Source organism: Natator depressus, chromosome 4 (assembly GCF_965152275.1).
Source record: "Natator depressus isolate rNatDep1 chromosome 4, rNatDep2.hap1, whole genome shotgun sequence".
Taxonomy (NCBI): domain Eukaryota; kingdom Metazoa; phylum Chordata; order Testudines; family Cheloniidae; genus Natator; species Natator depressus.
In genome coordinates this window covers 103,810,423-103,836,240 of record NC_134237.1, presented here as the reverse complement: position 1 = coordinate 103,836,240, position 25,818 = coordinate 103,810,423, and positions in this window count along the sequence as shown.

The window sequence follows — 25,818 nt, the reverse complement described above, 5'->3', positions numbered from 1 at the left end:
GGAACCGGTGGAGATGTGCGGGAGGGCCCAAGCTTTCTACGCAAGTCTTTTCTCCCCGGATCCGACAGACCCTAGCGCTTGCAGAGTGCTTTGGGAGGAGCTCCCTATGGTCAGCGCGAGCGACCAAAACCAGCTAAAGTTGCCTCTCACTCTGGCCGAGTTCTCGGAAGCCCGCCGTCATATGCCCACTAATAAGTCTCCAGGCATGGACGGGTTGACCGTGGAGTTCTACCACATGTTTTGGGACGTCCTCAGCCCAGGCCTAGTCACCATCTGGGCTGAGTCTCTGCAGAGCGGGGTCCTCCCTCTTTCGTGCAGGCGAGCTGTGCTCGCCTTATTGCTGAAGAAGGGGGACCTCTGCGATTTACGAAATTGGCGTCCCGTCTCGCTCCTCAGCATGGACCACAAAATCGTAGTGAAAGCAATCTCGCTGCGGCTAGGGTCTGTGCTGGTGGACGTGATCCACCCAGTCTAGACCTACTGCGGTCCAGGACGGTGTATCTTTGATAACCTATTTCTGGTTCGGGACCTTTTTGAACTCGGGCGTAGAGATGGTCTGTCATTCGCTCTCCTGTCCCTAGATCAGGAGAAGGCGTTCGATAGGGGGGACCACGGGTACCTCCTGAGCACTCTGCGGGCATTTGGCTTCGGACCCCAGTTTGTGGGTTTTCTCTGGGTGCTGTACGCTTCCACAGAGTGTCTGATTAAGCTCAACTGGACCCTGACCAAACCAGTCAGCTTCGGGCAAGGAGTACGGCAGGGGTGCCCCCTCTCAGGCCAGCTGTACACTCTGGCGATCGAGCCCTTCCTCTGTCTCCTCTGCAGGAGGTTGACAGGGTTGGTGTTGCGGGAGCCGGAGCTGTGGCTGGTCCTGTCGGCATACACTGATGATGTGCTCCTCGTGATCCAGGACCCCGGCGACTTGGCACGGGTGGAGGCTTGCCAGGCCATCTATTCGGCAGCCTTCTCCACCTGGGTCAACTGGGTCAAGAGCTCTCGCTTGGCAGTAGGAGACTGGCGGCAGGCAAGCTCCCTCCCACCCACGCTTCAGACCATCCGGTGGAGCGCGGGTCCGCTGCTCTACCTCGGCGTTCACCTTTCTGCCACGCATCCCTCTCCACTAGAGGGCGGGGTGATAGAGCGGCTCCAGAAATGGATGGGACTACTCCGATGTCTCTCCCTCAGAGAGAGCACTGGTGCTTGATCAATTAGTCCTGTGCATGCTCTGGTACCGGCTCAACACCCTGGTCCCGGCCCCGGGTTTCCTGACCAACCTCCGGACATCGATTCTGGGGTTCTTTTGGTCAGGAATGCACTGGGCCCCTGTAGGGGTTCTTCATCTACCCCTGAAGGAAGAAGGACAGGGCCTGAAGTGTCTACACACTCAGGTCCACGTCTTCCACCTCCGGGCCCTACAGAGGTTCCTTTATGGTGCAGGCAGTTCGGCGTGGAGCACACTGGCGCATGCCATCCTGCGCCGCATCCGAGGGCTCCGATATGACCAGCAGCACTTTTTTCTCCATCCAGGAGGACTTCCGCGAGACCTCTCCGGGCTGCTGGTCTTCTACCAGGACCTCCTCCGGACTTGGAAACTGTTTTTAATGACCAGATCCGTGGTGGCCACCGAGGAGGTAGATCTCCTTGCGGAGCCCCTGCTACACAACCCCCAGCTCCGTGTGCAGGTGGCGGAGTCCCGCTCGGTGCGCCAGAGCTTGATCCTGGCAGAAGTCACGAGAGTCGGAGACCTCCTGGAGTACGACCGGGGAGACTGGCTAGATCCCCTGACGCTCACCCGGCGCATGGGGCTCTCCAGCCCTCGTACCCCTGCGGCGCGTACTTCGGGAGGTGAAGGCCGCTTTGCTGCCCGCTGCTCGAGCTTACTTTGACCGGGTCCTGCTCGAGGGCACGCCCCGCCCACCCTCTACCCCAGGCCTGCGACCTTTTAATTGGACCCCTGCCCCGCAGACCCAATCGACCCCCCCCCCCCCCCCCCCACCACCACCACCACCACCACCACCCCTTTACTGAGAGCCGGCTGCATGAACTGCAGCCGGTACGCTTCCAAACCGCGCCAAGGAAACATCTATACATGCTCGTGCTCCACACCCTTCACCCTAGTGTCCCACCCCGACACAAAGTGGCGAGACTTTCTGCCAGCTTTGGAGGGTGAGCAGCCCCAGTGGGCCAGCCTATATTCCACCTTGGTTCCGAGGCCCATCGGGAACATCAGTTGGCAGCTCCTTCATGGAGCTGTGAGCACAGGCACATCCTTGGCGCGGTTCAACCCCATCCCAAATACTTGTCCCTTTTGTGGTGTGAGGGAAACCCTGGTGCACGTATATTTGGAGTGCGCCAGGCTGCAGCCCCTGTTCCAGCTCCTCACAAATCTTTTATTACGTTTTTGGTTGCATTTTTCCTCTCGCCTTTTTATTTGTGCACTCCCCATCCGTGGCCTCACAAAGTCACGGGATCTCCTAGTTAACCTCCTCCTGGCCCTGGCTAAAATGGCCATCTATAAAACCAGAGAGAGGAGGTTGGCCGATGGAGTTTCCTGTGACTGTGGGGCCGTTTTCCGATCCTCGGTCCATTCGCATATCCGAGTGGAGTTCCTCTGGGCGGCGTCCACCGACTCCCTTGATGCTTTTGAGGAGCGGTGGGCGCTGTCCGAGGTTCTCTGCTCGGTGTCCCCATCTGGGTCCCTTTGTCTGACCCTTGATTGGGGGAGAGAGAGTAAGGGGCCCCAGCCATTGCTCCTGCGGACACCACCACCTTAGAGGAGTCCTTTCACACGTGGATGCACGTGCCCCCACCCCCCCGGATTGTCCACCCCACAGCCTGCCCCTCTTGTTGGGTGCTTTCAGAGGAGGGCATTGTTGGTGACACTGGGCGTGGTGCCAGGTAACTCGAGGGGGTGGCAGACCTTGAGAGTCTATGAAGCCCCCTCGCTTTGGGCCACCAGGTAACTCGGAAGGGTGGAAGACCACGCGAGTCAAGGAAGCCCTCCGCTCTGGGCCCAGGCAAGATTGAACACTTCCCTTCCCTGAAGCTAATGAGAAAACAATTGTGACTGGTTGCTGTGTTACACATTGCATATGCTGCTGTTTTTACTTGTGTGTTATGCAAATAAAAATATCTTTTGCTTCAAAAAAAAATTACTCTCCTATAGTCATCTGGTCCGACCCTGTCACATAACACAATCACCAAGAGACAGGAAATATACATGTGGGATAAACAGTTGCATCCAACACATTGCAATAGTAAAGGAACCACCAAAAATATAATACTGCAGCAAGAGGCTTACACACTTATTTTCCATTGATGCTAGTTATCTTAGCAGGAAAATGGCTGTTTATCGACATGGCACTATTGCTACATAAGCAGACATTCTTATCACTTTACATTACAATTTACTTTAAAAAAAGCATTCAGAACGCCTATCTACATATAGTGCTCAATGCCCAACTGCACTGGGGTGGTACACTTTGTCTAACTGAGGAGGAGGGTCAAGGTGGTCCTAAGCCCTGTTTCCACTTCCCAGATCTGAGGCCTTTAAGTTAAGTGGCTGACCACAGCCAGCCTCATAGACAAAATGTCTAGTCTTAAACACCCACCATCATATGGTGAGAGGGGAAGACCACCTTGCAAAATTTTCCTTAAAGCTTCAGGCTGCACTTTATCTCATAACACACAGTACTTAATAAAGTGCGTGGCACTTTGTCTGATGCATGTTTATAATTGTCATACAAAGTGGGTCTTCACCTTCACTTCCAATGTGTCTGTTAGTCTATAAGGTGCCACAGGACTCTTTGCCAATTATAAACAAGTAACTATTATAGCATTAAATCATTTTAAATTTTTGATGAAAATAACATAAGCATCCAAGTTTGACATTTTGAGGTATAGTTTTAAAAGGGAATAGGACCACCTTTCAAAATTTGACAGTTCAAGGTTCCTTTCTGTAGTGCAGAAGCAGGCACATTTTTCCTTGCCTTCAGTGGGGTTTTTGCCAGTGTCAAAACTACAGAATCAGACTCGTATTCTTTACAGTTCTGTTGCCATTTCATAACATTGGTCGCAGCAAGTGAGGCTTAAACAACATCCGGAAAATGAAATGGCAACAAAGTATAAGGGGAAGAAAGTGTCAACAGAAAACTGTACATAACTGTCTATCTTCTAGGAAGAAGCAACTAAATTTAGAAAAAAGAAAAGGAGTACTTGCGGCACCTTAGACTGACAAATTTGTTTGAGCATAAGCTTTCATGAGCTACAGCTCACTTCATCAGATGCATTCAGTGGAAAATACAGTGGGGAGATTTATATACATAGAGAATGTGAAACAATGGGTGTTACCATACACACTGTAACCAGAGTGATCACTTAAGGTGAGCTATTACCAGCAGGAGAGCCGGAGTGGGGGGGGACTTTTGTAGTGATAATCAAGGTGGGGGATAAACATGGGGAAATAGTTTTACTTTGTGTAATGACCCATTTTTATGGCTGACTTAGAACAATGCTTCCTCAGCTCTCGTCCCCTAATGCCCCTACTCTACTTGCGCTACATTGATGACATTTTCATCATCTGGACCCATGGAAAAGAAGCCCTTGAGGAATTCCACCATGATTTCAACAATTTCCATCCCACCATCAACCTCAGCCTAGACCAGTCCACACAAGAGATCCACTTCCTGGACACTATGGTGCTAATAAGCGATGGTCCCATAAACACCACCGTATACCGGAAACCTACTGACCACTATTCCTACCTAGATGCCTCCAGCTTTCATCCAGACCACACCACACGATCCATCGTCTACAGCCAAGCTCTACGATACAACTGCATTTGCTCCAATCCCTCAGACAGAGACAAACACCTACAAGATCTCTATCAAGCATTCTTACAACTACGGTACCCACCTGCTGAAGTGAAGAAACAGATTGACAGAGCTAGAAGAGTACCCAGAAGTCACCTACTACAGGACAGGCCCAACAAAGGAAATAACAGAATGCCACTAGCCATCACCTGCAGCCCCCAACTAAAACCTCTCCAACGCATCATCAAGGATCTACAACCTATCCTGAAGGACGACCCAACATTCTCACAGATCTTGGGAGCCAGGCCGTCCTTGCTTACAGACAGCCCCCCAACCTGAAGCAAATACTCACCAGGAACCACACAACAAAAACACTAACCCAGGAACCTATCCTTGCAATAAAGCCTGTTGCCAACTGTGTCCACATATCTATTCAGGGGACACCATCATAGGGCCTAATCACATCAGCCACACTATCAGAGGCTCATTCACCTGCACATCTACCAATGTGATATCATGCGCCAGCAATGCCCCTCTGCCATGTACATTGGCCAAACCGGACAGTCTCTACATAAAAGAATAAATGGACACGAATCAGACATCAAGAATTATAACATTCATAAACCAGTTGGAGAACACTTCAATCTCTCTCTCTGGTCACTCAATTGCAGACCTAAAAGTGGCAATACTTCAACAAAAAAAACTTCAAAAACAGACTCCAATGAGAGACTGCTGAACTGGAATTAATTTGCAAACTGGATACAATTAACTTAGGCTTGAATAGAGACTGGAACTGGATGGGTCATTACACAAAGTAAAACTATTTCCCCATGTTTATCCCCCACCTTGATTATCACTACAAAAATTTCTCCCCCCGCCCCACCCCCCGGCTCTCCTGCTGGTAATAGCTCACCTTAAGTGATCACTCTCATTACAGTGTGTATGGTAACACCCATTGTTTCATGTTCTCTATCTATATAAATCTCCCCACTGTATTTTCCACTGAATGCATCCGATGAAGTGAGCTGTAGCTCACGAAAGCTTATGCTCAAATAAATTGGTTTGTCTCTAAGGTGCCACAAGTCCTCCTTTTCTTTTTGTGAATACAGACTAATACGGCTGCTACTCTGGAACCTAAATTTAGAAGGGATTGATGTTTTGAGGTATTCTATTTTTATTTAGATAGAAGAAACTTTTTTTAAAATTAAGAAAACTTTATAGTTAGACAAACCTTTTTAAACCTTTTCTAGAGGCTTTGAAGAAAGGAAAGCACTTTGAAAAGGCAGCTTCAAATTCAGACCCCCTAGTAACTATAAAAGCAAGAATAGGAAGTGTTACCAAATTGATTTTTTCATGACAAAAACTGCAGCAGATTCAAACTCTAATGAATAAGCGCCAATAATAAAATGCTCCCTTTTCCAACCACTGCTCACTCAAAAAATAAAAAACAAAAAAAATAGGCACATGTCTCAGCTCACTTTCAAGCCTTGGATTGAGCCCACAAGCCACTGAAGTAACAGTGACTGAAACTGGTATTGCATGAAGGCAGCTGCCTTCATGGTCACTTTTCAGTGAAAAGACAGAAACCAGGACTGATACTGTTGGTGAAGAGAGATGCAGGGAAAGCACTGCACATTCAGGGTGGGGGAGATGAAGAAGCCAAACTGAGCCTGAAGAGCTACTACATATGGGTGAAGCTTATTTTGGGGCATATGAGGATTAAAGAAGTGGAATGAACTGTCAGATTTATTGACAAGTGAACTTCAGAAGTTTCAGAGTTTTTATGTGGGAATCAAATTAGATCCATAGTTTTGAAGGAGGCAAAAGCAACAAAGCCTAATGGAAAAATCCACTCAAGTTTAGGACCAGGGGAAAATTTGTTGTCAACTACGTGTTTGTGATTTTTTTTTTTTATCATCCAAGTCTTCATTCCCCATTTTATAAATTCAACCACATGTATTTGTATAAATATACCAGTATGAAGTATTGGGAACCTCTCATTTGCTAGCAGGAGGATAGACTAAATAATGAAACAAGTCATTACATCTTTGATTTCAGTGATCCTATAAGATGTATTCCTATGAGATGCATTTGTAAAATCTAGGTACCATATCATTTTTTCAAAGACTGTCCTTCTGACTGAGAACAGTGTTTCCTAGTCTATTTTTGTTCAGGTGATCTCATAGTACAGCTAAACGAAGATTTTTCTTGTCTTCACATTGCCCTGTTCCCCCAAAATGAGAGAGTTAAATATCCATGCCTTAGATATATTGCTCAAAGGGTCATGAGCTTCTTTCTGGACATGAGATACAAACTTTCATTGCTAGTAAAATACTATCATGGGACAAAGCATGGGGAAGTTTTTCTTCATTGAGAGGAAGGTCATTCCGTCTTTGATGTTGGTGATCTTATATTTGTAAAAATCTACATCATGTATTCCACATTTTTCTAAAGGACATTAGTTTTGTTAGGTTCATTAAATTCTAGGAGCATCAAAGCCCATTCCAGCAGAGCAACTTCTTAGTTAAATGGAAGTTTTATATAAGGGATAGGTTATTGACTTCAATGGAAATACTCATCAGTTGACACAAGCTGAGAATTTGAGCAATGCTATCGACAAGTTACAGGCATTACTTAGATACCAGGTCATCTTTGCGCACATTTCTGAGAGAACAGGTCTCCTCGTGCTGACTTTTCCACTTTCTTAGTTTTTGACTACTCATGACACCCTGCAGTTCCTAACTGCTGCAAAGGACTGTGCAGAAAACCAAACTGGTCTTTACCTTTTCATATTTTCTCCAAGTTATCTAAACAAATTTGTAATCACCCACACTCCTTCCCCCACCTCCACTTTTTTCAACAACTCATCACTTCTTTGAAATATTCACTGTTAAAGTTAGCAGGCTTAGAAATCAGATTAAAGCCAATATATGTAAGGGGGAAAGTTCAGCATCTTCACCTGTAAGTATAGAGAGGATTTTCCACTATGAATTAAACGCAAATGTGCCTTTATACTCATGTAAGAAAATATGGGATTAATTGACTGCTATTGAATAATTGATATTTAATAGGAGTACTTTACTGCCCCTTGCCCAGAAAATCATTCTGCTATGCTAGTCATCATTCAATTAACTGTAGGCCTTGACTAAATAGTATTTGTCCTGTAGACTCATGTAATATTTTAATGTCTACAACATCTAAACTATTGGATCCATAATAAAAATCTAAATTATAGACCATAAAAATGTAAACATTCTGATGCCTCAGTAGTTTGGTTTAACATCTTTTCATAATATTGTATTAGTTATAAAAAAGTGTTTAGTCCTGTTTATATCCTGCAATGAATACATTCTGGTTCATTACTGCCATTTTTCCTTGAGTTTTTATGTTCTTTATAAGATGCATTGTGATGTTACGGCTCCAAAGAAAATTTTAACTTATTTCTAAGAGAAAACTAACATCTCTCCCCAAGGATACTATAATTTTAAAAGGTGGCCTACTGTCTTATTTTAATACCCATTTGTTCTGCAGCTGCTAAAAATCAGGAAAAATGGTCTTGTAATAGCAAAACAGTTTTTATAATCACAAAATGTATTTCATCTTTCCTTAGCACAAAAAATACCAGCTCATATCCAGTGCCCATCCAATGACACATTCATATTCCTCTGCTGGACCAGAAAGATGGATTTCGGATAATTGATTATCATGTGAGAAAGTAAAAACTAGAACAAACTGAAAAACCTGCATTTCAGTCCTGTATTGTATTAGAACTGGAGCTGGTTAGGATATTGCTTTCTGTCAGAAAATGCTATTTTGTCAAAATCTAAACTTCACATGCAGCACAGATTCTTTTTCGGGGGGTGGGTAGGCAGGCTGTCATAAATATAAAGGGAAGGGTAAACACCTTTAAAATCCCTCCTGGCCAGAGGAAAAACCGTTTCACCTGAAAAGGGTTAAGAAGCTAGGATAACCTCACTGGCACCTGACCAAAATGACCAATGAGGAGACAAAATACTTTAAAAAGCTGGAGGGGGGAGAAATAAAGGCTCTCTCTGTCTGTGTGATGCTTTTGCCGGGAACAGAAAGGAATGGAGTCTTAGAACTTAGTAAGTAATCTAGCTAGATATGCGTTAGATTCTGCTTGTTTAAATGGCTGAGAAAATAAGCTGTGCTGAATGGAATGGATATTCCTGTTTTTGTGTCTTTTTGTAACTTAAGGTTTTGCCTAGAGGGATTCTCTATGTTTTGAATCTGATTACCCTGTAAGGTATTTACCATCCTGATTTTACAGAGGTGATTCATTTACTTTTTCTTCAATTAAAATTCTTCTTTTAAGAACCTGATTGCTTTTTCATCGTTCTTAAGATCCAAGGGTTTGGGTCTGTGTTCACCTATGCAAATTGGTGAGGATTTTCACGAAACCTTCCCCAGGAAAGGGGGGTGTAGGGTTTGGGGAGGATTTTATGGGGAAAGATGTTTCCAAGTGGGCTCTTTCCCGGTTATATATCTGTTGGACGCTTGGTGGTGGCAGCAATAAAGTCCAAGGGAAAAAAGAAAATAGTTTGTACCTTGGGGAAGTTTTAACCTAAGCTGGTAAAAATAAGCTTAGAAGGTTTTCATGCAGGTCCCCACATCCTGTACCCTAGAGTTCAGAGTGGGGAAGGAACCTTGACACAGGTATTTTGATAGAATTGGGGTATTTTTAGTTTATTTGTTTAAAATAACTGTCTAAATGTATCTTACTTGATATGTTAATACAAATTTGAAATTGGAACAAAATATTTTGATCTGCAATGTTTTTGAAAATGTTATCTTGTAGGAAATGTTGATATTTGTTTTGGTTTCAATTATAAATTTTGAAATGTCATCATTTCTCACAGAACAGAATTTTAGAATTTTGACCTGCTCTAATTAGAATATTACATAAATTGTCTTCAAATTATTGCTTTTCTGATTTAATGACTTCACGTTTGATGGTACTTCAAAATCAGAGGTCAGAGGAAATCTTAGCAGCAAAGTCTCTTAACTCTCTGTCAAGCAGTGGTGGTTTCCTGGTTGTTTGGAATATGTTAGTAGCTTGTTGGAACAGTGTTTAGTGACAAAGAGGCTCAGGATATTTCCTAATTTAGTATATTCACAATACATACACAAGTCCTCTTTACCATAAACAGAGATGATAATCCATTGTGAAGAGAGAGAGAGAGAGAGAGAGACACACACACACACACACACACACACACACACACACACACACACACACACACACACACAGTCAATTCCACTTCAAAAACCCCAACTAACACAGTAGATATTCAACAAATCTGAAAGAATATGTAATTTACATATTTTCTTTCAAAATATGTATTCTCCCCATTTTGAATGTGAACCCTGCTGATCTCACAGGTGATATTTAGAGTGATTGAAAACAAGGCATTCACTCTAAGTCCTTCACTTCTTCTCTCACCTCTGATGAGAAAATGCTGCCTTCTCTAATCCAGAAGCTGTACCACAGCAAAATCAACTCATGCAAAGTGAGTAAAATTACACTGGATTTAGGGCAAGAGGAACGAATCATCATATTTTGCACTGCTCTGTTTAGAGACCGATAGTTTGTCTATAAAACCTAGAAATACTGCTAGAACAACAAAATGTAGAATCTACATAAGAAAAATAAACATTAATATAACTTTGAGCCTTCTACAGTCATAGCAGGATACATGCCTTCTAGACCATAAGAAGGTGAAGTTCTCACTCTACTCCAAACAGAACATAAGTATAAATTATGTATGACTTGTTTATGACCCTTCCTTGGGTCAGGCCTTAACATTAGTCTGATTTTTTTTTCCCACAAGCTTGGCTGTTTCTAGGGGTTTTATTAATTATAATCATTATTAGCATTGCAGTAGCAGATCTGGGCCCCAAATAACTGGCAGGCCCCACTTTTCCAGGCACTGTAAAAAGCAGATGAGAGAGACATTTCCTTCCCTAGAGAGTTCAAAGTCTGCAATTATAATAAGAAGCAACTGAACATATAGTGGGGTCTGTAGTAAAGCAAACACATTTTGCTTAAGTGTTATCTCAGCTCACCACCTGCCTAGCCATTGTCAAATAGCCACGTTCTGTAGGCACCATGGCAGAGTTAATTCTTATGGAAGTTTTTGAAGGAGGACAAGTTGTTGGCTAGGGCTGGTCAAAAAAATTCCCTCAACTGTATTATGATGGATGAGTTTTTGACTTTTTTTCACAAAGTTTCTGCTTTCTGCAGAAATTGAAATTTCATTCAACTATTTCAGCCAAAAACAAAACTTTTGAGCCCAAACTGGGAGCTGTCACATCTCATGAAATTTGTACTTTGCTCCTCATGTCTCCATTTTCCTCTCTAGGCTGGGATCCCCCATCTTGACTGCATCACCCATAATGCACCATAGCCAGGGACTCCAGGTTACTCAGTTTTCCCTCACCAAAGGTGAAACCTTTGGTGCTAGAGGGTGAAGCAGGCTACAGGACAATAAAGTCACTGGCAGAGCAGAAACTACAACTTTCCCTTTGTCCCAACCCCAACTCCCCTCTACAACAGAGGTGCTCCAATTCCTCTTATATTCTGGTTGGAACTAAGAGTAACTGCCACTGCCAGTATGTATCAGCACCAGTTATTTATCTTTAGTTCACTTTCTAGCACTTGAAATTAGGATAATTTAATGGTAGAGCTCTGCATTCCATTACAGGGAGCCAAAACCTACTATATTGTTAAACAAAACTGATACAGAATTTAATTTTGGCAGAATCACTGTTGGTTGAGAGTTTTAATCCATTGCAGTACCAGTCATTCCCAGGTAGACAGCTACCGCTGAGAATAGCTCACCATTGAATTGTAGAGACGCATGGAAGTAAGAGATATTATAGAAATAGGATTTTCAATACAGGATCTGGTCACTGGACCATCATGTATAATGTCTCCTGCAGCAGACAGCATCTGAGGATGCAACCAAAAAAAAAAGATACCCAATCCTGAATAACTCATAACGTACATAATCAATACAGGGAGGAGGGTTGCTATTTCTGTCTCACACATATGCCATTTCATGCCTTGAAGCTCAGGTGTTGTGGTGGAAATATTGGAGGGGGTGGGGGAGGAATCATGTATTTTCTTTCTTGTAACTTCTTTAGCCTGTGGAGGAGTATGAAATTGTTTTCATGATATTTGTCAAATCTCTGCTGCATCATGTTTAAAATTAAATATTGTCAGATAATCTACAACATTTGTAATGTATTAGCTGTGTGTTTAACGGTTTGTCTATGACAAGGCAATTAATTATGCAAGGACCCTAGTTTCATGTCTCTTTAGAGGGCTTTTTCCCACATAATGCTGACACCTATGCTACAGTATTTTAATTTTCTTGGTGTATATTTTTCTTTATATTTATGTAGAGCAAATTTTAAATGAAGGGCAAATGAAATATCAACATAGTATACTAGCAGCCACATAAAAAGAAGTAGAAAATAAGCAAAGGCTCTCAATAGATAAAGCAAAACTGGAATGCTAGCATTGAACTTCTTGTAAGACTCTCATACTTTCTTGAGCAAAATAAATTGGAAATGTTCCACAATGGGAACATGGGAAATAAAGGCAGATCATGAATAGTTTGAGATCAAAGTCTGAATCTGTAATGCATTTTCCCAGAGTAGACATATGAATCTCTTATTTTAGTATTTCAATTCCAGTTGAAGAGGTATATAAATAGGTCATCGCTGTACTTGAAAGGTGACTCAAATGGGATACTGAAGCATCTTTGCTAACGGGTCAAATCCTGGACTCCTGGGGTGTATTTCACATAGAATAAATAGAAATTGAAGTCTGGAAGGGATCTCAACAGATCATATGGTCCAGCCCCCTGCATTGAGACAGGAGTCAGTATTACCTAGACCATCCTTCATAGGTGTTTGTCTAACCTGTTCTTAAAAACCTACAATGATGGAGATTATACAACCTCCCTAGGTAATTTGTTCCAGTCCTTAACTACCTTTATGCTTAGGAAGTTTTCCCTAATGTCTAACCTAAATCTCACTTACTGCAATTTAAGCCCATTATTTCATGTCCTGTCCTCAGTGAATAAGAAGAACAGTTTATCAGTCTCTTCTTTAAAACAACTGTTTTCAAACTTGAAGAATTTGTCCACCCTTGGTCTTTTCCAGACTAAAGAAACCCACGTTTTTTTCCATCTTTTCTCTTTAATCATCCTCATTGATCTACTCTGGATATTCTCCAGTTTATCCATATCTTTCCTGAAGTGTGGTGCCCAGAAGTGGACACACTACTCCAGTTGTGGTCTTTCCCATTTTGTATTTTTGCAACTGATATTCCTCAAATGTAATACTTCGCAGTTGTCCTTATTGAAATTCATCCTAATTATTTCAGACTATATTTCCAGGTTGTCAAGATCATTTTGAATTCAAATCCTGTCCTCCAAAGTATTTACAACCCCTCCTGGCTTGCTATAGTACACAAAGTTTGCAACTCTATTCTCTGTGCCATTAACCAATTCATTTATTAAGATACATCCATGTGGGACTCCCCTCAATATGTCCTATCCTGCTTGACTGTGAACCACTGATAACTGAGTATGGCTTTCCAAGCAGTTGTACAACCACCTTATAGTAGATTTGTCTAGGCTATATTTCCCAAGTTTGCTTATGAAAAGTCACATGAGATAGCACCAAAAACCTTACCAAAATTGAGATATATAATATCTAATGACAAGTTTCAGAGTAGCAGCCGTGTTAGTCTGTATTCGCAAAAAGAAAAGGAGTACTAGTGGTACCTTAGAGACTAACCAATTTATTTGAGCATAAGCTTATGCTAAATAAATTGGTTAGTCTCTAAGGTGCCACTACTACTCCTTTTCTTTTTGATAATATCTAATGCTTCCCCCTAATTCATAAGATTACCCTGTTAAAGAAGCATATTAGCTTGGTTTGACATGATTTGTTCTTGACAAAGCCATGTTGACTGACCGTCTCTGCCTTATTACCTTCAAGGTGATTGTTTGATGATTTTCTCCATTATCTTTCCAGGCCCCGAAGCTAAGCTGACTGGTCTATAATTCCCAGGGTTGTCCTTACTTAACTTTTTATAGATAGTTACTATATTTGCCCTTTTCCAGTCCTCTGGGATCTCTCCCATTCTCAGCGTTCTCAAAAATAATCGCTAATAGCTCAGAGATCTCTTCAGCCAGCTTAAGTGTTCTAGGATGTATTGAGTCCCTGCCAACTTGAAGACATCTAGCTTGTCTCAGGGCATATGCAGCATTTTAAATACACACAAGCGCAACTGCACCAATGGAGCTATGCTGCTGGAACTCAAATCAACATGCTCCTATGCTGACAGAGTTTCACTTCCTCGAGCAATGTAGTTTTACTGATATAGGTCTCTAGTGTAGACCTGGCCTAAGTAATTAACTTATTTCCCTAATTTAGCCTGAGAACCTACCCCATTTATACCAATGTTCACTGTTTATAGTCTAATCACTGCTAGCCTTTTTGGTGAAAACAAACAAAGTTTTTAACACTTTAGCGATTGTTGTGTTTTCTGTTATCTTTTCCTCCTCGAGTAATTGGCCTACGCTGTCCTTCGTCTTCCTCTTATTTCTAATGTATTTGTAAAATGTTTTCTTGTTACCTCTTATGTCCCTAATTATCTTTCTCATTTTGTGCCCATATGCTTGTGAGTTTATATATTATATATAATTATCATCCTGCATAATTTGACCTAGTTTCCATTTTTTGGTATGACTCTTATTTGGTTAATCCCGGGTGGTCTTTACTATTCTGTCTTTCCTATGCTTTGGGATAGTTTGCTTTTGTGCCCTTAGTAATGTGTCTTTTTTTAAAAACTGCTGAATGTCCTTAACTTTTTTTTCTCCTTAGACTTGCTTCCTATGGGATCTTACCTACCAATTCTGAGTCTGATAAAGTCTGCCTTCTTGAAGTCTATTTTCTTTAGTCTGTTCTTTTCCCTCCTACCATTCCTTAGAATCATGAACTCCATTTCATGATCACTTTCACCCAACCTGCCTTTCACCTTCAAATTCTCAACCAGTTCCTCCCTCTCAGAATCAAATCTAGAACAACCTCTCCTAGTTTCTCTCTACAACTTCTGTAATAAAGTTGTTTCCAATATATTCAAAGAACTTGTTGGATAATCTGTGCCCAACTGTATTATTTTGCCCAACAGATGTGTGGGTAGTTGATGTCCCATCGTGTGCTTTGGATGATTTTGTAGGTTGCTTAAAAAGTTTCACCCACCTCTTTCTGGTTAGGTGGTGTATCATAGATGGCTATCATGACATGACCTGTTTTTTTTTAAAAAAACTCCTTTTATCCATACCCAGAAACTTTCAGCAGGTCAGCTTCCCATTTCTATCTCAATCTCATTGCAAGTGTATCTTTGATATACAAGGCAACACCTCCTATGGTAATGGTAAGTGTCACATTGGTGGAGGAGTAGAGATAGCTCTGTAGTTTGAGCATTAACTTGCTTGAGGGAGCCATTTGGGATCTGGGGCAAAAATTGGGGATTGGTCCTGCTTTGAGCAGGGGGTTGGACTAGATGATCTCCTGAGGTCCCTTCCAACCCTGATATTCTATTCTGTGATTATATATTATGTGGTTTAATATTTCATTTCTTTGACTTTGTGGGTTTGTGTCATGTGTTGTCAGGAGTCAGGCCCTGCAGCACAGCCAGTCTCTGGGCAACCTAAGGCACACAGCTGGCCTGCAGTAGGTTGCCCAAGTGGCTACATCTCCTCATTGGCTGAAAGAGTCATCCCCCTCTTAAACCTAGCAACAGGTCAGCAGCTGCTCAAAGCATTTGCCAATAAATGTGATCGCTCCTGTGCTTGCTTGTACCCAGCCTTGACTCACTTTTGGCTCAGATTCCTGATGTCTGACTTCGGCTTTGACCCTTGGCTTTGGTATCTGGCCTCTGACTCTAGTTCTGACCTTTGGCTCCAATTCCTGGGTACCAACTCCTGGTCCAACCAGCAGGCACAACTACCCACATCTTTGTCATGTGACAGGTGGTTTTTTGCATGTAACAACCTTAATTATTTCACAATGAATATTTTTGTATTTTAATTCATATTTCCTAATGATTTAAGTGCTCGTATTGTGTCCAGCACTCTCCAAGATACACAAATAAGGATAATCGTTGCCTCAAGCAGTTGATACCTAAAAGAAATGTAGAAAAAAGGACATTCTTGGAAATCCATAGGAGGAAGCCACTTATATTTAAGAAAACTCACTAATTCCATGAATCTGTCTTCACAGTTATTAATATTATGGACTCACATTGTGGATTAAGTGCATTTCTGGAGGGATTTGAATGAAAAGACGATAGTGGGTGTGTGTAGCAGGATCTGTGAAACTGAGAGTTCTGCCATTGTTTTCAAATCCACTGAACAGTAGAAATGTCACTGCATGTGATTAACTTCCAGTATCTAATCAGAGGAATAATCATTTAATGATGGAATCAATGTATATCCACTCTGAGTCCTAAAAGCATAAAGTGTATGTGTGTGTATAATAATTTCAAAGACTTTTTTTTTTAAGTCAAACATACTGTTTAGCATCTTAACAGCTAACCTCCCTTTTAGGTGTCCTGAAGTCCTGGCATTTATACGTGAAATGCAATTACAGTCATGCATGAGAACTAAAACACATCTCAGAAGATTTATAAAATTTTCATCACTTTCACAATTTCCCCCTCCCTCTTTTTTTGTGTGCTACTTCTTAACAAGACTCTGGAGAAAGCAAAAATCTTAGCTCTGTTAACTTTTTTTTTTTTAAGCTGTCACACAAGAGCAAAAGCTGCAAAGCCAGGAGTCTTAGGATAGTTATTTCAAGTTATGCAAACTGTTATGTTCACTCTTTTTGGGTCTCACTTTTTTGTATTCCTCTATTAAACTGTATTTCTAAAAGCAAATTAAGAAACTTTGAGAACCATAGAATTTTGATAATAGTAATAGAACTAAGCAGTAATTTTAGGTCTGTACCCTGCACTCCTTACACTCATAATGAATTTAGTTTGCATGATTACAATACTCAAATGTCTTCAGTGAGAGTACTGGTAGTACCATTGTGCGTGAGAGCCCTAGTGATGGACTAGGACCTCTATTGTAGGCATTATACAATCTCAGAACAAAAAGACATTCCTGCTCTACATGACAGTGACTACAGTGTTTAATATTACAAACTTTTCAAAAGTCTGACTGTTAGTTATGAAGCATATTGAATTAGCAAATCAGAATGTTTATTGGTTATTTATTTTTATTATGGTATCACTTAGGGTCCCATTGTATAGGCCCAGTACATACTCTTATCAAGACATAGTCCCTGCCCCAAAGGGCTTGCAATCTAAATGAGAGCTTACAATCAAACTAATAATTAATGAGAAAATAAATGTGTCTAGCTGTCTAATAAAAGACCCTGACTCTATCAACTTTATTAACATACAAATAGTTCCACAGAAGTCAGTAGTGAGTAAGGAATTGTATAAAATGAATTGGGGGGCAGATTCTGACCTTTGGCTTTTCAAATAGTTACAATAATAAATACAAAGAATACAATCTTCAAAAAACACTTGACCAAAAACCCTATTAAACTGTTCACATAATATCATGCTAGCTGCCCACCATAACTCAACATCTGACCAGTTATATCACTCAACCCAACCCATCCCCAAATTCCTGAAAACAAATTAGTTTTGCAGAATGGCAGGCAGGGTAATAAATCTGGGCTTTGAGGCAGCAAGAAGGGAAATAAGCTCCAAAATGGAAGGTTGTCTATGAAATATGCCCTGCCTACGCTCAACACACAATGCACCAGACATCCCATAAGTAACCTGAAAAATCAAAATGGATTGTGATTGTAAATCACTGTAGTTACCCCATCTTTAGTACAGAGCACTGGACTAGGAGTAATAGACTGTAAGTTCTCATTTATTTTAGGCTTTTCTGTGGAGCAATGCACTAACTAATCTTAATGGCATCCTATCACCTTCATCCTACCATGCTAGTTAGAGCAGTGTTCACATAAAAAAAGAGTGAGTGTGGGGCAGTGACCATGGACTGTCCCACTGGGAGAGGTAAACCCTCCAAAAATGCTTAATATTTTTATTTTACTGGTACCAATTAGAACTGGAGAGAGCAAATTTTGTATAGATAGAATTAATTGTTATAATAACTCACCATCTCAGAGTGTATAGATTTTACAAATAAATGAAAATTGATACATCCTTCTGGCTTAAACAAGAAAGCAGGAGGCACAGAAGGAGTATGGTGGGGAAATGGGGACTGAAAGTATGAGGTTAAAAAAAGGCAGCTTTAGTGTCATGCTTATCCTGTTAGCTTCTCTTATTACTTTTAAGACAACATAAGATAATACATTAAAGTAGAGAACTTCTCCAGTATTCAGACTGAGGTTTTACTTAGCAATGAAAAGCTAATGGAAATAGTGAGTTTTGAGACAAATCTGATGAAAAACAAGGAGGTAGCATGGTACACTGGTCTAAGGAAGATGTCCCAGGCATAGAAGATAAGTCAAGAAGGCATGGACCAAACTATTGAAAATGAACTCTTGATAGATTATAGGGTGCTAAATTTTTGGGAGCCAACCTGAAGCACCTCAAAGGGAGTTAGTTTTCAGATGGTTTCTCAGCACTTTCTGAATATGATGCCTCGTTCATAGGTCTCACCTAAAACTTGAGGTACCCAATGTCTCTAGTTACATTTTGAAAATTTAAACCAGGGATTTTTAATGACATTTCCAAATCTGATACTTAAAACTTGTTGGGAAAAAGCCTTGATGATGTCATAACCATGTTAGGTACAATCCTTTAGACTATTGCACAATGTCTTTAGAACATTAAAAGCAGGTGGATTTACAAATGGTCCTGTGAATTATGCATTTGCAAAAAGGAAAATATGCCACCATTTGGGGGATAATTTGGTAGAACCAGGGAAAGCTAATGCAGAAGTACTCCAGGTTCCTGTACCCAGTGCAGAAAGAAGCAATTAAATCATCTCTGGGTCTAGCAAAATAATAATTAGGGTTGTCAAGCGATTAAAAACATCTGAATAATCGTGTGATTTAAATCATGATCACATGATTGAGATTTATATCATTGATCACACGATTAATTGCACTGTTAAACAATACAATAGAATATTTATTTAAATATATGGATTTCAATTACAATACAGAATAGAAAGTGTACGGTGCTCACTTTATTTTTGATTGCAAATATTTGCACTGTAAAAAACAAAATAATTTTCAATTCGCCTATACAAGTACTGTAGTGCAATCCCTTATCATGAAAGTTGAATTTACAAAAGTAGAATTATGCACAAAAAACCCTGTTTTATTTTTTAATGCAATGTAAAACTTTAGAGCCTACATGTACAATCAGTCCTACTTCTTCAGCCAATTGCTCAGACAAACAAGTTTGTTTACATTTATAGGAAATAATGCTGCCTGCTTCTCGTTTACAATGTCACCTGAAAGTCTGACCAGGCGTTCGCATGGCACTGTTGTACCTAGTGTTGCAAGATATTTACATGCCAGATGCACTAAAGATTCATATGTCCCTTCATGCTTCAACCACCATTTCAGGGGACATTGGCCATGCTGATGACAGGTTCTGCTTGATAACCATCCAAAGCAGCGTAGAATGACGCATGTTCATTTTCATCATCATGAGTCAGATGCCACCAACAGAAGGTTGATTTTTCTTTTTTGGTGGCTTGGGTTCTGTAGTTTCTGCATCAGAGTGTTGCTTTCAGAAGTCTTAAAAGAGCATGCTCCACATCTCATACCTCTCAGATTTTGGAAGGCACTTCAGATTCTTAAACCTTGGGTTGAGTGCTGTAGCTATCTGTAGAAATTTCACATTGATGATATCTTTGCATTTGTCAAATTTGCAGTGAAAATGTTAACATGAACATGTGATGGGTCATCATCCAAGACTCCTATAACATGAAATATATGGCAGAATGTGGGTAAAACAGCAGGAGACATACAATTATCCCCCAAGGAGTTCAGTCACAAAAATTTAATTAATGCATTTTTTTAAACAAGCGTCATCAGCATGGAAGCTTGTCCGCTGGAACAATGGCCGAAGCATGAAGAGGCATATGAATCTTTAGCGCATCTGGCACATAAATAGCTTGTGACACCAGCTACAACACTGCTATATGAATGCCTGGTCTCACTTTCAGGCAACATTGTAATGAAGTGGGCAGCATTATCTCCCATAAATGTAAACAAACTTATTTCTCTTAGTGATTGGCTGAACAAGAAGTAGGACTGAGTGGACTTGTAGGCTCTAAAGTTTCATTGTTTTTGAGTGTAGCTATGTACAAAAACCGACATTTATAAGTTGCACTTTCATGATGAAAAGATTGCACTACAGTACTTATTCACACTATAAAAATAAGAAATTGAAAAATACTCTCATTTTCAATAAATATAAAGTGAGCACTGTACACTTTGATTGAAATAGATATATTTGAAAATGTAGAAACATCCAACAATTAATAAATTTTAGTTCGTATTCTATTGTTTAACAGTGCGATTAATCAGTTTTTTTAATCGCAATTAATTTTGAGTTAATCGTGTGAGTTAACTGTGATTGACAGCCCTAATAATAATTTGCAGCCATTCAAGGCCCATTATACACACATATTGTAAGAGATCATAAAAAGAAGCCTGATAGAGTTAAGTGTGATATTCAAGCTTTATATCATGAAGCACAAGTTTTGCAATAATCCAGCATTGGCATAGTCCTGATTTCACCCAGCCTTTTACTGTTCACACTGATGTATCGGAAGTATGCCTTGGGGCTGTATTGAGCCAGGAAGTAAAAGAGAAAAAAGCACCCAATAATTTACATTAGTCAGAAGTTATTTAATTCATAATGAAATTATTCAACTATTGAAAAAAAGTGCATCATAAAATGGACTTTGGAAGCCATCAGATATTATTTAATGGGAACAGGATTTTTTCTACTGACCATCACCCTTTGGCATGGATTAATTAGATGTGGAAAAGGAAAGCCTGTATGAAATGATACTTAGCTCTGCAACCTTTTTAAAGTCACAATTAGTCATTGGACTGGTACCATGATTATCAGTACAGATTTATTCTGATATGGGGTTAGTTAGATTTGTTCAATAAAGAGGAAATAGGATGTTTGTGGTACAGTAAGTTGGGAGGATTTTGGGCTTGCCATAATTAGGAAAAAAGGTTCAGTGCTCACTCTTGAGTCTGTTTGTTTGATGCAGTATAAGTCAAGGCCTTGAGGATCTGCTTCTTTTGTATTTTACACGGACTCTGAAATGAAGCCCCTGAATGAAGCAGGACTTAGTAACAGGGACTCACACCCTTATGTTTAGGGAGAACAAGAGCCTTCCAGCAGTGTAAGGGTCAAGCCACCCCATGGCTATGTGTGGCAAAGCAGATTCTTCTACTTTGGCGCTCCTGAAGACAATCTCTTCAGCCCTATAGTAGTCTGCCACTTCTTTTGACTCAGCCCTCCAGTCAGGTTACTTGTAGTCCTACCCCTTTGAGATAAACAGAGTCCAACACATCAATAATCTGGAAGCATCATACAGGAGCTTCAGTCCACCTTTAAATTCTGTAAGCCTTCCAGCCCAGGGCTCCAGGGTCTTTACACCACTGTCCAAGAGTACCTTTAGAGGAACCCAGGCCTGCCCTCTACTTGGAGTTCAAGCCCAGAGACCCTGTATGAAGTAAAGAAGGACTGGTTGTTCAGATCTGCAGTATCCCTGAGCTGCTTCCTACTGTGGCACATAGTTAGGCATTTCTCAGTCTCTTCTGTGGATCGGTTTTTGCATGGCCCAAAAAGGGGAACCAAACTAGTTATGGGGAACAAAAGAAACAAAGGCCCACATAGCCATCTGTGTCCCAAGAAGGCTCTGACATTTAGAAGTCTCAGCTAAGCTCTTTCTTTCCAGGGCTACCTCAAGAGGTCTACTCCCTCTCCCCATCAGCAACTACAGAGCTGGACTTTTCCTCTTCTAACTCCTCCCTGCAGGCTTGAACCCTCACAGAGGTTCAATGGTGTGTGTCTGATATAGCCCATGGTCTCTCATTATCCTCTTGTTGGCCAGCATGGCATCTCAATGTAACTACATCACAGTGATCTTTGCCTGCTCTGTGACCCCTAGGAGAGAGGCAGAAACCTACTACTTCATAAAGTTAAGAATTCTTGGAATTTCTTTTTTTTCCCCCTGAGGCTGACTGGTTGTCATCTTCTCGTCCTGCCCCTTTCCCCCATATCATCTTGTTATCTCCAGGTTGCTCCGTGAATTAAACCTTTGTTCTTCCCCAGATGGAGACTACAGAGTGGAAGACAAAGGAAGAAAACTGTCATGTATCCTTTGAGTATGAGGTTAAGAATATAAGGGTGAGTCAATAAGCAGGTTTAAAAGGAAACAGTCCTTTTACCTGCTGAAAGGGTAGACTCAAATTCAGCCCAGAGTCCTGTTTGGGGAGTGCTTGTGCACACACGAGTGGATAGAGCAATGGACTGAGACTTTAGAGACTTGGGTTCTAATTCTGGCTTTGCCGCTGGATAACCTTGGGCAAATCTCTTCAGAGGTCTGTTCCTCAGTTTCCCTAAATGCGCCATGGTTGATACTCATCCCTTTTGTAAAGCACTTTTAGATCTACTGAAAAGCTCTAGATGAGGACTAGGCCTTATTAATATGTGTTGTTCTTCTGTGGAATTAACGGGAAGAAGGTGAATGGTCAAATAATATAAACGCCTGACTTGAGGAAGAAGTAGTCAGTCTGAAGACAGAAGAAGGGAGCTGGATGCTCCCTTCTTGTAACTTAATTCTGTTCTGATAAATGCTGCATTTCGTTAATGAATTAGTGCAATATTTTAAACCAGTCAGACTGGCTTCTGCACGTATTTTCCCGAACAGAACAATCCAGAAACTGCAGAGTGAGAACTTATTGACTTTCCTGCTTCCTGTGTTGGCTTTTCCCTGTAGATCTGGCCAAAAAGAGCTCACACTAATAAATAATGTGTGTGCCCCTCCCCTCTCGTAGTATATACAACAGTATAAAGCATTCAAGGAAGACTGGTTTCAGAGTAACAGCCGTGTTAGTCTGTATTCGCAAAAAGAAAAAGGAGTACTTGTGGCACCTTAGAGACTAACCAATTTATTTGAGCATAAGCTTTCATGAGGTACAGCTCACTTCATCAGATGCATACCGATGAAGTGAGCTGTAGCTCACGAAAGCTTACGCTCAAATAAATTGGTTAGTCTCTAAGGTGCCAAAAGTACTCCTTTTCTTCAAGGAAGATTGATGGTTGTATACACTTTGTTGGGTACTCTGCAGCAAATTTATTAAGAAAAAAAGTTGCACTAATTTCATTCAGTAAAAATACCTTAGTAAAGAAGAGAGTATATCCTATTGTCCTAAACAATAAAATTAAAGTACCTACTTTAATATTTATTTTAGATATATAAACCAGACCCTAAAATGGTATAAATCAGTATAGCTTCTTAGAGAGCTAATTTACACCAACTGAAGGACTCACCCATGCTTTTTTCCTTCACAGACTGAGAAAAATGGAAGAGGATGTTCTAAATTTGTTAATTATAAATTGCTTCTATTTATGACTTAGCGAATAACTAAAGTATATATTCTAGTGTCTATGTATCTATTACTCTAATTAGTGTTTACAAATTTAGAATTATCACCACATCAAAAACAGTGACCAAAAAATAAAAGCAAGATTTTTGGAGCTTATTTGAACTGAATGAACCAGTCAACCCTATGTTTGAGGTTCAAAAAACTTCTCTACTTAAATCCACATTGCAGATCACTTTCCCATAGTATGTGTTCCCTCCATGTACTCTGCATTCATTCCATGTGCAGAGCTCCCATCAACAATCCAAATATGTAGCATTTACAATTAATGTTGTTCAGATTTTCTGGACAAAGCTTCCATGGAAAAGGCTGATTAACCTGAAAAATTTCACAAAAGCTGTTCAGGTTTGATGATTTGGGGGTCAAATCTCTGTCTTGTACTGCCCCAAGTAATGGGCGGTTGTTAAATTTACAGTCCAACCTGCTCTTGAAGAACTTTTCATTTTCTGTTTAATTATGATCATTAACTATTGTGTTATCGACAAGTGCTATAGCCAATCTTCTATAGTTGGTAAGAAATTGAGTACTTTTTAAATAAAATGATATTTTATCCTTGTTTATGGCTCTAAACGTGAGCCCTGATATTAAAATGATTAATAAATCAAAAGATGTTTTTATCTCCAGTTCTTACATCACTATTTTACAAGGCACTCCTAATGTCTCCTGTCTAATGCGGAGAGACCAGGTATAAAATGTGGTTGTATTAAAATATGATAAAAACCCCTTTCATTTAGCTCTATTTGAAACAGAGAATTATCACCGAGTGTATATCCATCAGCCTTTGACGTGCGATGTAACATGCACACGTACACTTAAAAAGAAAGAAGAACTTATTCCTGTGAACAAGATGCATTAAGTGCAGGAAGTTAATATTTAACTTTGAAAGTTATTTTGTTCCTGATCTTTCAATATTTGGTGTATTTTAACTAGCAACACATGGAGACCAAAGCTACTTTTCATGTCTTGTGTAAAAAAAAAAAAAAAAAAAAAACACATTCTAAAATGAACCACCTTTTTTTATTCCTAAAATATAGTAGGAGAGAAAAGTACATTAACTCTAAATGCATCACTCTGAATTTAACTTTATGGTCTTCATTAATAGTCCAATTCTGTAACCTTATACAGGTAAAACTAAAGAAAGCAAGCACTAGCACTTCTTTGCAGATTATACTTCTATGCAGATTAGTGTAATCTAAGTTTTAAATTGATTTTAAAAAGATTGGATTTAAGTCTTCATTCATATCTAACCATAACTTCTACAGGCTACTGTTCCATCACTGATTAACTACCCTTCTGTCTACTTCCAACTGTCCAGTTTACATAGTAAGGGCCTTGTCATGGTTCCTCCCCCACTCTGAACTCTAGGGTACAGATGTGGGGACCTTCATGAAAACCTCCTAAGCTTACTTTTACCAGCTTAGGTTAAAACTTCCACAAGGTACAAAATTAATTTTACCCTTTGCCCTTGTAATTTCCACTGCCACCACCAAACTTTAAGTGGGTTTACTGGGAAACGTAGTTTGGACACGTCTTTCCCCCCAAAATCCTCCCAACCCTTGCACCCACTTCCTGGGGAAGGTTTGGTAAAAATCCTCACCAATTTGCATAGGTGACCACAGACCCAAACCCTTGGATCTTAGAACAATGAAAAAGCATTCAGTTTCCTTACAAGAAGACTTTTAATAGAAGTAAAAAAGAATCACCCTCTGTAAAATCAGGATGGTGAATACCTTACAGGGTAATTAGATTCAAAACATAGAGAATCCCTCTAGGCAAAACCTTAAGTTACAAAAAGGACACAGACAGAAATATTCATTCTATTCAGCACAGCTATTTTCTCAGCCATTTACAGAAATCATAATCTAACACATACCTAGCTAGATTACTTACTAAGTTCTAAGACTCCATTCCTGTTCTGTCCCCAGCAAAAGCATCACACAGACAGACACAGACCCTTTGTTTTTCTCCCTCCTCCTAGCTTTTGAAAGGATCTTGTCTCCCCATTGGTCATTTTGGTCAGGTGCCAGCAAGGTTACCTTTAGCTTCTTAACCCTTTACAGGTGAGAGGATTTTTCCTCTGGCCAGGAGGGATTTTAAAGGGGTTTACCCTTCCCTTTATATTTATGACAGGCCTTGTGTCAGAGACACATATAATGTATGATTCGGTAATGGGCATACCTATGATCATTCAAAAAATAACGGTAGAGTAAATGGGGATGGAATTTCCTGAGAAGGTAGGAGGGGTGCATCTCTTACTTGTTTTCCC